An 18,094-nucleotide genomic window follows, 5' to 3' on the forward strand; every position below is an offset into this window, starting at 1 on the left:
TTGCTTTCCAAAGACCCTCTGTTCCTCTGCAGTTCTTAGTAACCAACCGCTTATTGTGCAGTCCTTTGTCTTAGCTTTTCACTGCATTTCCCCAGACAGAACTCCATTTGCCACAATCCACCAACCTGACCAGTCCATTGATAGATTCTTGTGGCTGCAGCTGACCCCAGCTTACCTTTTTGCTCTTTCTATCTTGCAGTTCATTTTTGGCACAGACTTCCCTTATTAAGTGTCATGGAATTCTTTACAGGATACATGTTTACATTTTTAATTAAATTTTTATTACGAAAGAAGTTTCGAGATTTTGTTTGCTTTCTCTTAATGTTTATGTGAAACCTTGAGTAATAGATATTGTGCGTTAATTCACCCAAGTGAAGCCTACACAAGGTTTTAGTAGAATAGGAAGAGCTAGAAGAGGAAGATCATCAAAGATGCAACTCTGGTATCAGCATTAAATATTGTCCATTTGGAAAGCTCTTTAACCTCAGTGGCCTCTGTGCCAAATGTAAACTGATCACCATTGATATACATGTTCTCTAAATTGCGGATGACTGTAGTGTCAGTATGCACTCCACAGCAGATTTGTAAAGCACTCACGAACTCTTCAATTGTGCATGCAAGAAACTCACCTGTCCTTGAATGTTGCAAAGACAAAACTCATACATCAACCTCAGTCAGCTAAATATTTCACCCCCCATATATGTTCATGGATTGTCCGACCTGATTGTCTGCCCCTCTACCGCGACTTCATCTGTGGCCGGGTATCCTTGGCGAGGAAGCATGTGGCATCCATGGGCACTTTTCAGGCCTTGCGTGCCCAGTGGGAACTGCAGGGGCTGGGGTGCATCATCACCATCATCCCCGAGAATGACATTCTAAATTAATTAGATAAGCTTCCTTTTGATGTTTTATTTTAGTTACAGTGACCCACCAGGGGCTGTCAACCCCTGTCATTGTTGTTTTATTTATTGATGTTTTTTGTTCAAATCAAAAGGATATGTTGACAGAGTAATTCTGGGATATGTTGAGCACATTCCATACCTTGATTGTCATCTCAAAAGGCCACCATTGACGAGGAGATTAAACACAGCATCATCTTCATTAGCTCAGCCTTCTACAAAGTATCCCAGCGAGTGTTTGACAACAAAGACCTCCACAAGTCAATGAAAGTCCTGGTATTCAGAGCAGTCCTCATTACCATACTCCTGTACTGCAATGAGAGCTGGACTGTATATCAATACATAACAGCAACAGCAAACTTCAAGAAGGACACTAGTATTTGTTCAACAAACCTCCCACTGAATCTGGAGGATGCAGCGGAGGCATTGCTGGTGGAATTTTGCTGTTGCTGTTGTGTATTGCTGATACACAGAGCAGCTCTCACTGCAAAAGAGCTGCAAAATCAATTTCAGTGGACTGAGCACTATGTCCGGAAGGCCATAAACCATCTCTCCTGGTAAGGTCCTGTTTTCTCAACTCTCAAATGGCCAAAGTTCCAGAGAAGAATTTTTAAAAATGCTTTCAAGACCTTCTAAAGCTCTCCTTGGAGCACAGCAACATTCATATTAATGACTGGATGGAACTTCCAACCTGTTGTCAAGATTGGCGATAACTTGTCCATCAAGCTGCATCAGGCTTCGGGTCACAATTTCTTATTGATGAGGCAGAGTTGCTGATAGGAACGAAAGAAAAGGAAGCAAGCCCTTTGTTCCGCACACTACCTCCTAAAATGTCCTGTCCCATATGCCAAAATATAAGTGGGTTAAGAGTCAGTCTGTTCAGTCTCATGAAGGCCCAAGACAGAAAATTGCGACCTTGAGTCATTCTCAAATTGAGAGACAGTCAATAATGAATCTACTCATATGAAATCAAGAAAATGGATGTGTACATACATTTTAAAACTGACCTTCTGTTACTGTCTGCCAGATGCAAATGCAATTCAAAACAACTAGTATTAATATAGTGCCCAGGGTGCTACATAGGCAGTATAAAACAAAGGAGCCACTCACGGAGATATTCATAGAATCATAGAATCCTTACAGAGCAGAAGGGGGCCATTCAGCCCTTTGAGTGTGCACCGAATCTCTGACAGAGCATCTTACCAGGACCACCTCCCACCCAATTCCCCGCAACCCCACACATTTACCCCACTATCCCCTTAAAACTAGGGGACAATTTAACATGGCCAATCCACCTAACCTGTACATCTTAGAACCTGCACATATTAGAGCCATAGAATTACTACAGAACTAGAAACAGACCATTCAGCCCATCAAGTCTGCACTGACTCTCCAAAAGAGCATCCCAACCAGGCCCTCCCTTCTGTCCTTTTCCCATAACCCGCACATTTATCATGACTAATCCACCTAACCTACACATCTTTAGATATTAAGGGGCAATTTAGCATGGTCAATCCACTTAACCTGCATATTTTTGGACTGTGGGAGAAAACTGGAGCACCCAGAGGAAACCCACGCAGACACGGGGAGAATGTGCAAACTCCACACAGATAGTCACCCAAGGCAGGAATCAAACCCATGTCCTTGGTGCTGTGAGGCAGCAGCACCAACCACTGTGCCATCATGCCACCATTTGAGCAGGTGGCCAAAAGTATAGTCATAAAGGTTTTAAGGAACTTCTAAAAGGAGAAAAGGGAGATAGAAAGGCAGAGAGTTATAGCGAAATGATTCCAGAGATTATTACCCAGACAGTTGAAGGTGCAGTCATCAATAGTGAAGTAATTAAAATCAGGAATGCTCAGGAGGCCAGAATTAGAGTACTTAGATATCTTGGATCAGCCTCAGACAGTTAAGAGAGAGAAGGGTGGAGTCGGTAGCTAGGAAGAAAAGGTGTGATGGGAACTGAAGACAATAGATGGAAATTTCTGCCCCACCACCCGCCCACTACCTGTTTTGCAGCGGCCAAGGTAGCCCAGTAACGCGACCTTCCCATTCAGCTGGGTTTCTCATGTTTTGCACCCTTTACCCACCGGGAACACGCTACAGGGGCTTGTCGACAGCAGAACTGGACAATCCTGCTGGCGGGAATGCCTGGAAAATTCTGCTGGATGCTTTGATCTTTGCAATATTTAGTTGGAGGAAATTTCTGCTCATCCAGTTTTGGATGTCAGACACGTACTCTGATAATTTACAGATAGTTGGGAGTGTGGAATGACGTGATGGTGAGGTAGAGCTGGTTGTCACGTGTGGAAATTGACATGTTGCTGAGGGACAGCATGTGGATGAGAAATTGGAGAAGGTCAAGGATAGGTCATTGCCAGACACCAGAGGTAATTGTGTGAAGCCAGAAGAGAAAACATTGCAGTAATACTCTGGATCCTGTCAGACAAAAAGTATCTGCTCTCCCACTGGCCATAATCTGCATGTTTTTTAGAGAAAGAAGTGTTTCTTTCCTTACCCTTGGAGTGTGTATTCCACTTCAATAACTTCGCAGTAAGCAGCAAAAGTCACATAGGAAGGCAGCTTTGTTTGCTAAATTAGCTGTTTGAAACAGCTATTTCTTGCCAGTAAATTGTAGAGAACCTGTTTACAAGGCCTTGTAGGAAGCAACAAATTCAATGATTTAATTGAGGATAATATTTCCTCATTAACTAGACTTTAGACAAGTAGCAGATAACATTTTAAAGGAAGCCTTTGGGAACTTGATCAGAGAACAAAATAACTAATTTCATTAAAGTTGTAGAGAAAGAACGAGTTGACGGGACATTCAAGCGGGTACAGTTTTAGTTGCTGCCCCACTGGGAGGGTGGAATTAGGTTGAGAAGCAATTCTCCAAAGAGGAGGATGATTTCTCCTCCCTCCTGTTTGTTGTTCTTATTATTTTGTATACTTGGAAATGTTAACAAACTGGAGATGGTAGGCATCAGTCCACATCTATCGGATCATTGATTTTGTAATTATTCAACTGATGCTTTTGAATAGCGTGTGAATTTTATACGGATATTCTTCCTTGGATAGCAATGCGGTTATGGCTGGATTTACATAGTTGACTCCTTTTCCAGAACAAAGTGTCGCTCACAGGGAGTACTGACCACACACTGCCTTAAATGTTATGAATTAGTTTAAATGGAAGGAAAGGTAGAGGTGTCAGGACAGTGTCCTCTACAAGGACCACTTGGGCACCAGTGTCACCCAGAGAATCAGATTGTTATTGCTCAGTGTGGACTTAGAAGGATTGTGTTCTTCGAGTTTTTAAAATGCAATCAGCTAGATTCTTAACTTCTGACCTCCGAGAGTGGCACCTGGGAGGTACTCCAGAAAGGGCTCGGGGAAATCCTTTGGAAGTTCCCACTTAAGGACTGCATGGGAATTTCCCAGGAAATTCAAACTTCCACTTTGCAATTACTCTGCACTAGTAACCATCCAAAATTATGATTTAAATTGGAGAAATTGGATGTTTCCGACTCTCATAGCAGTATAGTTGCCCAGGAAAAGCAAGAATTAAAGCTGCTTCAACCTCTTCGGTAACTATAGCATTGACCCCATTCACTCCCATGACAACCCCCACTGCTGGACTACCCCCACACCTCCGGATAACCTCCACCCCCAACTATCTCTGCACCCCTCTGACTAACTCCGCAGCTCATCTGACCACCAGACCCCACTGCTGACCAACCCTCATTGATCATCCGATCCCCCTCTACTGACTACCTGCCCCCCCCAGATCCCCACTGACCATTCATCACCCTCCAAAGTACACCCAACCCACACCCACTGACCACCCAACCCCCCCAATAAACAACAGATCTCCACTATTGATCACTTAACCCCTACCAATTGATCACCCAATCTCCCTACCACTGACCCTCTGAAACCCCCCAATGACCTGATCCCATGCCCTAACCATTCAAGCCACCTCACCAAGCATCTGACCAGCCCCCCGGTGAAAAATCTGACCCGATCTCATTGGTGATCCAATCCCCTCTCTGACTAACTAATCCCCTTCCCCCACTGATCCCCCCCCAAAAAAAACTTTTATTTGACTCTCCTGCACTCAAAAGGGAATCCGCAGCACCTTTTCCACCCAGGTTGAGTTGGAAGGTCGGGCATCGCTGCATTCTAGGGCGAGTAAGAAGGAGCAGAGTGGCAATCTGACTGTGATTGTCACTCTTCAAGAGCTCTGACCTATGTTTACATTGACATTGACATTTTTAATATGTTCAAATCTGAGGTGAATAGTTGGTCGGAAGGATATATAAACCAATAGAGGAACTGATCCAGGGCGGCATGGTGGCACAGTGGTTAGCACTGCTCCCCACAGGGACCCCGGTTCAATTCCAGCCTAGGGTCACTGTCTGTGTGGAGTTTGCACATTCTCCCTGTGTACGTGTGGGTTGCCTCCGGGTGCTCCGGTTTCCTCCCACAGTCCAGAGATATGCGGGTTAGGTTGACTGGCCATGCTAAATTGACCCTCGTGTCAAGAGGATTAGCAGAGTTAATATGTGGGATTACAGGAATAGGGCCTGGGTGGGATTGTGGTCAGTGCAGATTCGATGGGCTGAATGGCCTCCTTCTGCAATTTAGGGATCCTATGATTCTTTTCTATGGTTCTATGTGTCTTGTACAAGAGGGAGGATTTGTGGAAAACAACTGTAAGAAGACCGTTCATCTTGAACATTCAGCATTCATTCTGGAAAGAGATAAGCCTTGCCTGCTGTGAAATCTGGATCATGAGGGATTCATTCATTAGACTGTCAGTAAATAGTTCCAATTAAGATCATGATGGCAATTCAGTTAAACACAGGCAAAGTCCTCTAACTGATAGAAAGGGTGTAGAGGAGATTTACAAGGATGTTGCCTGGATTGGGGGGCATGCCTTATGAGGATAGGTTGAGGGAGCTTGGTCTCTTCTCCCTGGAGAGACGAAGGATGAGAGGTGACCTGATAGAGGTTTACAAGATGTTGAGAGGTCTGGATAGGGTAGACTCTCAGAGGCTATTTCCAAGGGCTGAAATGGTTGCTACGAGAGGACACAGGTTTAAGGTGCTGGGGGGTAGGTACAGAGGAGATGTCAGGGGTAAGTTTTTCACTCAGAGGGTGGTGGGTGAGTGGAATCGGCTGACGTCGGTGGTGGTGGAGGCAAACTCGTTGGGGTCTTTTAAGAGACTTCTGGATGAGTACATGGGATTTAATGGGATTGAGGGCTATAGATAGGTCTAGAGGTGGGGATGTGATCGGCGCAACTTGTGGGCCGAAGGGCCTGTTTGTGCTGTGGCTTTCTATGTTCTATGTTCTATGATAAAGCTAATGACATAAGAAAACTTGAAAAACCATGTTATCAGTAAAATGTCTTATTTAATTAAGGTTAAGTGCCAAACAGAGGGCAGGTGTGTTTGTACCATATTGGAGTCCCGTTCTACATTAAATACCTTCAAATGGAACAAATGCAGATCCTGCAACTGCAGATTCAGAAACCACATTTATTAGCAAAGTGTCTTTAATAATCACATTTCTGTAAACAAAAAATACTCTATGTGTGGGATTTTACTGCCTTGCTCGTCCCAAAACCGTAATATTCCACCCCTCACCCGCTCCTATTCCTGTGGCGGGCGGAGTGGTAAAACTCCAGCCTATATGTTCAAAGGTTGACTAAAAATAATCCAATCTCTGGATACAATCGTCAGCCATAAACAGAATCCACAATTAATTGCTATAATTCCCACATGGTAGCAGCTGTCCATTATTTTGTTTCTGCATTCTTGTGAGGAGTTTGCCCTTTATGAATAAAACACGATTGTAATATATTTATCTAAACTCATCACTTGCCTGCATTAAAAACTTTTGAGAGTTCATCAGTTTCATGCAAAATATTTTGAGACTTTTCGATGGTCACAAGATGAAGGGACAAACTCTTCTACCTTAGTTTTATTTTTCCCACGGGATGTGGCAATCATTCACTGCCCTTGTGAAGGTGTTGGTGAACTGCTTTCTTGAACCACTGCAATCCATCTGGTGTAGGTACACCCACAATGCTGTTAGCTAAGTAGTAACAGGAATTTGACCTAGCAACAGTGAAGGAACAGTGATATATTTCCAAATCAGGGTAGTGGTTAGTTTGGAGGGGAACTTGCGGGTCATGCTGCCTTTGTCTTTTAGGTAATCACGGGTTTGGAAGGTGCTGTCAAAGGAGCATTGGTGAGTTGCTGCAGTGCATCTTGTAGGCGGTACACATGGCTGCTACTGTGTGTCAGTGGTGGAGAGAATGAAAGTTTGTGGATGAGGTACCAATCATGGGGCTGCTTTGTCCTGGATGCAACCAAGCTTCTTGGGTGATGTTGGAGCTGTAATCATCAGGGCAAGGTATTCCATTACACTCCAGATTTGTGCCTTATGCATGGTGGATGTGCTTTGGGGAGTAAGGAGGTGAGTTACTCACTGCAGAATTCACAGCCTCTGACCTGGGAGGTACTCCAGACAATGCGTTGGGTTTCCTTGAGGAACTGCTGCAGTGATGCCCTGGGACTGAGAAGATTGACTTCCAATAACCAGAATAATTTCCCTTTATGCTAGCTATGACTCCAACCAGTGGAAAGTTCTCCCCTTGATTCCAGTAGCTCCAGTTTTGCTAGGGCTCCTTGATGCTGCACTTGTTCAAATGCTGCCTTGATGTCAAGGGCTGTTGCTCTCACCTCATCTCTGGAATTCAGCTTTTTAGTCCATGTTTGGACCTGTGATGAGGACAGAAACTGAGTGACCCTGGCGGAAACCAAAGTGCACAGAATGATGAGTGTAGGATCTCTGAAGTGTAAAGGTAAACTGCTCATATGTCCAGATCTTTAGATGGTAATCTTGTTTGGAGGTTTATTTAATTACTCTATTCAATTGTCAGTTTTGAGTGTTTTCCTGATTACATTTGGGTTCTTGTCCTCGGTGCAATAAAATTTGGAGTGGTTGTAGAGACAGAATGGATCTGATTTGTCCTTGGTCATGCTCCAATATTGCACCTTTGTGTAATGATTTCATAGGACCTTGGTTCTCAATGAATCCTTGTCACCTCGGCTAGTTGCCCTGTATCGTTTGTGGGATCCTGGATGCATTTTTGTTGTCACAGCTGTAAACCTGGCAATTCTGTATCCACATTTCTATTGTGCATGTTGGTCATGTTCTTTTGGAGTTTTAAAAGTTGCTTTCTAGTTTCTGAGAGAGTAGAATGAGTAAGGTTTGCATTGGCTTGCCAAATATGAGCTCTGCTAGTGAGGGAATAGTTACACTTAAACGCTCTCAGGTGTAACATTGTAATGTGTGGATCTTGCTTGTTCTGTCTAGATTTAAGAATTAGGAATTTCACCTGAATTTCATTCAGCGAGGCCATTAGATCTAGGGTTATGAGAAGAAGTAATGTGATCAATATTCCACTCCTCACACACAATTTGAAATGGTTTACCACTGAATTATGGACTATTATCCATAATAATCTGTCTCGGCACACCAAATAAACTGAATGTAGCATTTAAAGTGTGCCTGACAGTTGTGTTTAATGTATTGTGCAATAATGGGTTCCTCGACAATGACAGTGAAGCCAGTGCCATGGACACGGAAGAGGTTGGATATGATTTTGGACTAAGGATGGGTAGAAACTTCACATGGAATCAATGGTGCTTTGTGTTGACCTGACATCTGCTCTTGATATACCTCTCACTTCTTAACAATGACTTTAACGTTACTGTTCAAACCTGGTGAATAGACCAACTCACTTGTAAATCTTCTCAGCCAATTTATGCCCATGTGTAGGTGATGAAGTTGTCGAAGAATATCAGGTCGCAAAGATTCCGATATGATTTCCTGATAGCCTTTCAAAATGATTCCCCGGGAGATGCCAAGCTCATCCCAATAAAGCCTCATATGATAATGCTGCAATGAATCAGGCTGCCCATCGATAATGGTTTTTCAGTTGCTATAGTATAAAATCTTTTGCTGTTTCTTCTGTTGGAACTTGCATTGCACAAAATGTACCAGATCAATTTGGAGAATGTCTTCAATTTCAATATCAATGAGATCAACTTGTAGACCTGAGGATATATTTCCCATTTTCACATGGTTAGGCAATCTGTTAAGGGTATCCAATGTATCTATCAAGTTACCTAATCTCACAGTCATAACCTTGAATCTTTATCAAGAGACATTGCAATGGTTTTCGCCATGTCATCTCCAGTGGTTTATGGTTGGTCTCTAGCACAAATTATTTGCCAAAAAAAATATATAAATGCTTAATTCCATAAACTAAGGCTGGAATTCTCTCATGTTGTACACCCAAGAGAACGGAGAGTTTGGCACTCAGCCAAAACTTCAGTCAGTGTAGCGGGACTGGAGAATGCTTGGATTCCAGAGTGAGGTTCATGAAGTCTTCAGAGGATGTCCCTGCCCTGACTCAGATAGTAGAATAATTCATCTCAGCCACGAGTGCTGTGACCTCCCTCTCGCCTGCGCTAATGAGAGATTGGTGATTCTGATGGAGAAGAAACTCCAGCAGTCCAGAGATATGTTCAACACTGTTGCTGTAACATTTACAGGAAACTGAACCTCTGACAGTGTCCCTTCCCTGCTGGGTAGTGTCACTTGTACACAAGAGGCTGCCCTTCTGTGCCTGCCTTATCCGAGCTCATGATCCTAGTGCCCCTTTGATGCCCACTTCCCCAGCGGCTGCAGTTCTCTGATGCTCCTTCTCACTGGGAGTCTCAGTGCCTGAGTGAATGAGGCCCATAGCAATTCCTTGACTTCTCAGGGCCTCTCACCCATGCTTTATCTGGACATATGAGTACCATATCAGAAAGTTCACTCAAACAGAATTCCTCCACTAGGCTAGCCAAGTTTGCCTTTACTTCAGACTGCTACTGCTGTTGTCTACTCAGTGTCACCCACCCTACCAAACCAGGCTACCTCTCACAATGTCTGACACCTGCAGCCAACACTAATCCTTGTGTGGTGGAACACATTTTAATACGTGTGACTATGACCTATGTACATCACCAGATAGGAAATAATGTAATATACTACCTAATATGTAGTAAGCAGTGTGTATCAAGAGCTCTCCAATATTGTATATGTCCTACTCAATCTTCATTAATAAAGAACCCACGTTTGACTTTCCCGATCACATCTGAGTGGTTGGTACATTTGTGTTCAGAAGCAAGAAAAGGAAACACTACATAATGGCAGCTTGTAGTTTCCCCAGATTTTCAATTTTTAAGTACACCATTTACAATCTTGAGGCAGCCAATGTAGGCCTGGCATTAATGTAGAGAGATTATCTGCAAAGACTCTAACATTGCGACTTTGAAATCTTCAAATTCAAATCTGTGGTCCACAGACATATTGGATGAAATTTTACGATCTCATCGCGCCCGTTTCGCAGTGGGAAAATGTTGTAAAATCTGATGTGTGTGACGAGAAGGAATGGCGCCTGTTTTCACGCTCATTCACATTTTACCAAAAAAAACGATGATTGGGACCCTGCCCAAAATGAGCGAAATGTCAATTTGCATTTTTTTGCATTCATCACAATGTCATTAGTGAACTTCACTCCCAATCGTCCCAGCTCACCTGTCTTAATGACCTTGTTCGCTGCAGTCAGATTAGTCAGGAAAACACCTCCTCTATAAAGTCGGATTCAGGTGCTTGATCAGTGAGGGTGAGTCAGGAGGTAAGTTTCCATATTCAAACTGCTCTGAACTGTCAGAGGGTGTTGATTTATGGTAGCCATGGTGCGTTTCGGGTTGGGGGGGCTGCGAGTGTGTGTGTGTGGGGCGGGGGTGGGGGGGGATGGTGGGAGGCTGTTTTTGCTCACGGGGTCCAACCTCTGACTCTCAGCACGGACCCGGGTCAAACTGCTAACCTCTGGTCTTAGCACTGACTCTGGGTCCGAGTGCAATAAACACTGTTGCAGGTGGGGGATGGGCTGGAAACTCTCTGAAGTGGCAGTGCTGCAGCTTCAGGACTTGTCCAGCAGCACTGTCTGTGGTCACTACTGCCTGGGTTCTGGGTGTGTGTTTGTGAGTGGAGGGAATGGGGGAGTGCTGTGCTGCCATTCTGAGATCTGGGGGGGTGGTGGGGGGAGGGGGATATGGGGAGAGTGTGTTGCTGCAGCTCTGTTGGGGGATATAGGGAATATGTGGGGCTGGGGGGCTATGGGGGGTGATGCACTATCAATAAGGCGAAAGACTACCGATATGCCAATATAAGTGTAGGCTTTTATTCACAACAGAATCAGGAGCAGATCCCAACAATTAACCGACCTGGACTGAACAAGGGGGAGGAGACAGCCACCTTTATACTAGGTGCTGAGGGGAGGAACCAAACTGGAAGGGGATGTGTCCAGGTATGACAAACACACACAACGGTGGTCCATATAGGACAAAGGCACAACTGAGGTCCACCACATTCACCCCTTCCTTTTAAAAAAACAACACGGGGGTGAAGCGGAAACAATATCACAAGTCCAGACAAACCGGTGGCTTGATCCGTCGTCGCGATCGTCGTAGTGCAGGTCGCAGAGTCGTCCGAGCAGGGAGCGATGTCGGCCCAGGCTCCGTACAGTGAGCGTCGAGAGAAGGCGCTGGGTGGTGTGAAGCGGACCGATCCGTCGTCCCGTCCAGTCGTCGGGTACTGCGTGGCGACGGCTCCGGCGACTCAAGCGAGCTGTACATAGGGGCGAGAGGAATGGGCTGTGGCCCTGGTGGCGTATGGGGAACAGTGGGAACCGGAGCTGGGGGGTGGGGGGCTGCAACAGGCTCTGGGCACACTACATTGGGGACAGGGACTGAGGGAGGAAGAGGCGTAGCAGTCTCCGAATGGACGACACCAGGGACCGTGGGGCGGAAGGACGTGGTGACCTCCGGGGCACCCGCGGGTGCCAAGTCACGGACAGAAACCGTGTCCTCCCGCCCATCAGGGTACGCTACATAAGCATATTGGGGATTAGCATGGAGCAGTTGGACCTTCTCGACCAAGGGATCTGCCTTATGGGTCCGGACATGCTTCCGAAGCAGGACGGGTCCCGGGGACATCAGCCAATCCGGGAGCGAAGTACCCGAGGAGGACTTCCTGGGAAATGAAAACATCCGCTCGTGAGGGGTCGTATTGGTCGCTGTGCACAAGAGTGACCTAATGGAATGTAATGCGTCCGGAAGGACGTCTTGCCAACGGCTGACTGGAAGGCCCCTAGACCGTAACGCTAATAGAACGGCCTTCCAGACGGTTGCGTTCTCCCGCTCTACTTGACCATTGCCCCTGGGGTTATAGCTAGTGGTACGGCTGGAGGCAACGCCTTTGGCGAGCAGGTACTGCCTCAGCTCATCACTCATGAAAGAGGACCCACGGTCGCTATGAATATAGGCTGGGAAGCCGAACAGGGTGAAGAGCTTGTTCAGGGTCCGAATCACTGTAGCCGTGGTCATGTCCGAGCAGGGGAAGGCAAAAGGGAAACGTGAGTATTCGTCAATGATATTCAGGAAATAAACATTGCGGTTAGAGGAGGGGAGGGGGCCTTTAAAATCAACGCTAAGGCGCTCGAACGCGCGAGTGGCCTTTACAAGGTGCGCCCTACCTGGCCGGTAGAACTGCGGTTTGCACTCAGCGCAGACCCTGCATTGCCTGGTAATCGTCCGGACTTCCTCAAGGGAGAAGGGCAGGTTACGGGACTTGACAAAATGGAAAAATCTGGTGACACCCGGGTGACAGAGGTCGTTATGGAGGGACTGTAGCTGGTCTAGTTGGGCACTGGCACATGATCCACGGGACAGGGCGTCTGGGGGCTCATTGAGCTTCCCAGGCCGGTACATGATGTCATATCTGTAGGTGGAGAGCTCAATCCTCCACCGCAAGATCTTGTCATTCTTAATCTTGCCCTTTTGCCTGGTGTTAAACAGGAAGGCAACTGACCGCTGGTCCGTAATTAAGGTGAATCGTTGGCCCGCGAGATAATGGCGCCAGTGCCGGACGGCTTCCACGATGGCCTGGGCCTCCTTCTCGACCGAGGAGTGTCGAATCTCAGGGCCTTGTAAGGTCCGGGAAAAGAAGGCCACCGGACGGCCCCTCTGGTTAAGGGTGGCAGCTAGGGCAAAGTCAGACGCATCACTTTCCACTTGGAATGGGATGGATTCGTCCACAGCGTGCATCGCGGCCTTCGCGATGTCCGCTTTGATGTCATCGAAGGCCCGACAGGCCTCCTCCGCCAGGGGAAAAGAGGTCGATTTTAGGAGCGGACGGGCTTTATCTGCGTAACGGGGAACCCACTGGGCATAATAGGAGAAGAAGCCCAGGCATCTCCTCAGTGCTTTGAGGGTAGTAGGGAGGGGAAGCTGCATAAGGGGACGCATACGGGCTGGGTCGGGGCCAAGGACACCATTTTCTATCACGTACCCAAGGATGGCGAGGCGGCGTGTCCGGAAAACACACTTCGCCTCATTGTATGTGAGGTTCAGGAGAGTGGCCGTACGAAGGAATTTTTGTAGGTTGGCATCATGGTCCTGCAGGTCATGGCCGCAGATGGTGACGTTATCCAGATACGGGAAAGTGGCCCGTAGTCCGTGCTGGTCCACCATTTGATCCATGGCCCGTTGGAAGACTGAGACCCCATTGGTGACACCAAAGGGGACTCGGAGGAACTGGTAGAGGCGGCCATCCGCCTCAAAGGCAGTGTATGGGCGATCCTCCGAGCGGATAGGGAGCTGGTGGTAAGCCGATTTCAAATCGATCGTTGAAAAAACCCTATAGTGCGCGATGTGGTTGACTATGTCCGCGATACGGGGAAGAGGATATGCATCTAGTTGGGTATACCTGTTTATGGTCTGGCTGTAGTCAATCACCATGCGGTGTTTCTCCCCCGATTTAACTACGACCACTTGCGCCCTCCAGGGGCTGGTGCTGGCCTGGATAATCCCTTCCTGGAGCAAACGTTGTACCTCGGACCGAATGAAGGCCCGGTCATCCGCACTATAGCGCCTACTCTTGGTGGCTATAGGCCTACAATCCGGGGTGAGGTTATCAAATAACGGGGGGGGGGGTGATCTTGAGGGTCGAGAGACTGCAGGTGGTGCGCGAGGGGCGCTGCCGTGACGGCGCCTTGCAGACGGAGAGCGGGGGATAAGGGCCATCGTACTGCAGGATGACGCTTCTATGATGGCTGAGGAAATCTAACCCCAGCAGTACAGCTGCGCAGAGTCGCGGCAGCACGAGGAGCCGAAAACGCTCGTAGACTGTGCCCTGTACCGTCAGCGTCACCAAGCAGCACCCGAGGACCTCCACTGAGTGAGAATTCGAGGCCATGGAGATGGTCTGGCTCCAGGGTCGCACGGGAAGGGCATATTGACGCACTGTGCGAGGGTGTATAAAACTTTCCGTGCTCCCACAGTCAAACAGGCAGTTTTCTGCATAACCATTTACCTTGATCTCCATTATGGACTTGGAGAGTTGATGTGGCTGCGACTGGTCCAGGCAAATTGATGCCACTGTTGAATTAAAGAAGAATCCATCTTCGTCGCCGTCTGATGACGTCACGGATGAAGCTTCCTGCTCAGCTTGCCTTGATGCCAGTCTCAAAGATGGCGACTCCCGCACTTCCGGTGACCGCATCAAAGATGGCGATTCCCGCACTTCCGGTGACCGCATCCAAGATGGCGATTCGCGCGCAGCCGCCGCCTGCATCAAAGATGGCCGCGCCCTCGGAGCACACATGGCTCCACGAGTCTTCAGAAGCGGCTTTGCTCTGCAGACTTTGACAAAGTGGCCTAGCTTACCGCATCCGGAGCAAATCGCGTCCTTTGCCGGGCAGTGACGCCGAGGGTGCTTAGGGAGGCCACAAAAGTAACATTTGGGCCCTGCTGGAGCAGCCGTCGCAGTGGAGCCGTCGGTGGAACGGGATCCAAGGTAAGACCCGAGATTATGGGAGGCTGCTTCTAACGTTTCAGCCATCGTGGCCGTTTTCCGGAGGTCTAGGTCATCTTGTTCCAGCAGACGCTGCTGGATGTATGTAGACTCAATGCCCGCAACGTAGGCGTCGCGGATCAGATCCTCCGTGTTCTGAGCTGCTGAAACAGCCTTACAGTCGCATGCTCGGGCGAGGACTCGCAGGGCGCGCAGAAATTGGGCGCACGATTCTCCTGGCTGCTGTTTGCGGGTAGTTAGGAGGTGTCTGGCGTAAACCACGTTAGGGCTCTTTCGGAACTGCCCTTTTAGGAGTTCGATAGCGTCCGCGTAAGTAGCAGCGTCCCGGAAGATTCCATAGACAGTTTCGCTTACCCGGGCGCGGAGCACGTGGAGTTTAGCAGCGTCGGTGTCGATGGCCGTAGCGGTGTCGACGAATGCTTCGAAGCAGTCCAACCAATGATCAAATTTATCAGAGGCTCCAACCTCTTGAGGGTCTAAAGCTAACTTGTCGGGTTTTAGAAACTGCTCCATACTAGTAACTGTTGTGAATAAAATTGATGCACTATCAATAAGGCGAAAGACTACCGATATGCCAATATAAGTGTAGGCTTTTATTCACAACAGAATCAGGAGCAGATCCCAACAATTAACCGACCTGGACTGAACAAGGGGGAGGAGACAGCCACCTTTATACTAGGTGCTGAGGGGAGGAACCAAACTGGAAGGGGATGTGTCCAGGTATGACAAACACACACAACGGTGGTCCATATAGGACAAAGGCACAACTGAGGTCCACCACAGGGGGGTATGGGGAGTGTGTGTTGCTGAGGGTCTTTGGGGGTATCGGGAGTGTGTGTTGCTGGGCTTGGGTGAGCAGAGTTCTCTCCCCTTCCTCAAATTCCTTCTCCCTCTTTAGATTGATGAGATGGCTTTTGCAATGTAACCCATTGATCTTGCTGTTCTTTCGGTTGCCGTTGGAGCTGAGGAGAAGGAGCAAGAGGTAAGGCCCAGGCCTTACCATTCGCAGGAGTAGGGGGAGACGGCCACCGGAGGCAGGACCTGTCCACCATTCACCCCGAGGTGGTGCAGGAGAAGGAAGGAGCAGAGACCCCGGCAGTTCTGTGCGTGAGTGTCCTTTGAGCAACTGTTGACAACGTGTGCTGCCGACGGCCCCGGCTCCGAAAGGAGACAGTGCGACAAACACCTATGCTATTTGCTGCAGGACCTGGCACCTCAGGGTCGGGTGGGGGGGGGTGCCGGCGGGGGGGGGGGGGGGGGGGGGGGGGGGAGCCAAATCCTGGTGACTGTGAAAGTGACGGGTTCCTTAAACCTTTACCCACCAGGTCCTTCCAGACCGCCAGTGGAGACCTTTATGGCATTTCACAATCATCCGTCCATAAGTGTATCAAGGAGGTTATGGATGCTCAGTGTACCCGGGCTGACCAGTATATTAAATTTGATTTGGATCAGGCCCAGCAGGAAGCCCAGGCTGCAGGATTCGCAGCCATTGCGGGGATGCCAAATGTGCAGGGGGCTACAGACTGCACCCACATCACCCTCAAGGCTCGTGTGAAGAATCCAGGAAGATTCATGAACAGAAAGGGCTTCTATTCAATAAATGTGCAGTTGCTGTGTGACCATCAGCTGAATATCATGTACATCTGCGCCAGACACCCCTGCAGCATGAATGGCAGCTTCATACTGGGGAGCTCTGATGTTCCAGAGCTCTTTGAGGAGAAGCCCAGGGTGCAGGGATGGCTTGTGGGGGACTTGGGGTACCCGCATTGGACTTGGCTGATGAAGCCCGTGTGGAGGTTTGAGACTGATGAGGCCCACGTTGCTACCCATTCAATCGTGGAGGAGCGCATAGGACTCCTCAAAATGCACTTCGGGTACCTGGACTGTTCTGGCGGGGCCTTCCAATATCACCCCCTGATATTGTCCCACATTATGGTGGTGTGCTGTGCCCTACACAACCTAGTGCAGCAGCGAGGAGATCTTTTGAAGGAGGAGGAGGACATGAAGACCAACCAGCCGGGTGCCGCTGGGGAAGAGGCCACCCAGCGGAGGAGGAGGAGGAGGAAGAGGAGGAGAAGGATGATGACAATGAGAAACACCACCCAGGCGCTGGAGGACTGGCGGCAGCAAGGATCAGGCATGCGAGGGCAGCGAGGGAGGCCCTGATCACCAGGCGCTTTGCTCACTAGGGGCCTGTGTTTCTGCACGTGGGTTCCGTTTCCCCCCCTCTCCCATTAGAGTCCTACGATTTCCTGCAACATTGGGCCCGATTTTACCAACAATTTGCGCCCATTTTTGGGCGCGAAATCACGGTAAAATCGGGTGTGAGGCCTTTATCGCGATCTGCACCCGTGTCCGAGAAAATCGCGACTTTACCGACACCCGAATCGGACGGCCCGACAATTTAAATGCATTAGCATGCATTTAAATTGGTTTAATGAACCGCCCGCCCAACTCTATCATCAATTCCCATTTTACCTTCTTCTGTTCCATTCTGGATCCGCGCTTTTAGCGACCTGCAAAATAAAAATCTGAAGCTGATTTATATTTTGCAGGGGAACCTCCGAAGCGGGTTCAGAGTCTGCAATGACTCTCTGACCCAGATCATCCTCTGGGGGGGTGGGGGGGGGGGTGGGGGAGGAGGGAGGTGGGTCAGAGCATCCTCTGGGAGGGGAGGGGAGGAGGGAGGTGGGTCAGAGCATCCTCTGGGAAGGGGGGAGGAGGGAGGCGGTTGGAGCATCCTCTGCAGGGGGGGGAGAAGGTGGAAACGGGTCAGCTGGATCTCTGGTGGGGGGGGCAGAGGGGTCCGCTGCCACTCAGTGGGCGATTGGTGGGGAGGGAGGGGGGCAGGGGTGTCCACTGCCACTCTGTGGGCGATACCTCCTCCCCACCGGAGGAACGAATCCCTCCTCCCGGAGTGGACGTGCGGCCACTCTGGGAGGAGGTATTCGTTCCTCTGGTGGAGAGGAGGGATCACCCGCAGAGTGGCAGCGGACCTCCCCTGCCCCCTACCAAAGATCCATCCGCCCCCCCCACCAGTGAGTGATTGGGCCTCCCCCCCACCACCAGACAATGATCAGCCCTCTCGTCCCCCCCCCAGAGATACATCTGACCCACCTCCCTCCTCCCCCCCCCCCCCCCCAGAGATACATTTGACTGCAAGACCCCAGACTGATTAGAGCTCCAGGTTCAGT

The 18,094-nt window shown here is 48.8% G+C and overlaps 1 pseudogene; it reads left to right on the forward strand.

The window, feature by feature from the left end:
• Positions 1–18,094, forward strand: part of LOC144491840 (uncharacterized) — a 44,817-nt pseudogene that overhangs the window by 25,919 nt on the left and 804 nt on the right.

The sequence above is a fragment of the Mustelus asterias genome, chromosome 3 (assembly GCF_964213995.1).
Source record: "Mustelus asterias chromosome 3, sMusAst1.hap1.1, whole genome shotgun sequence".
In the NCBI taxonomy this organism is placed as follows: Eukaryota; Metazoa; Chordata; class Chondrichthyes; order Carcharhiniformes; family Triakidae; genus Mustelus; species Mustelus asterias.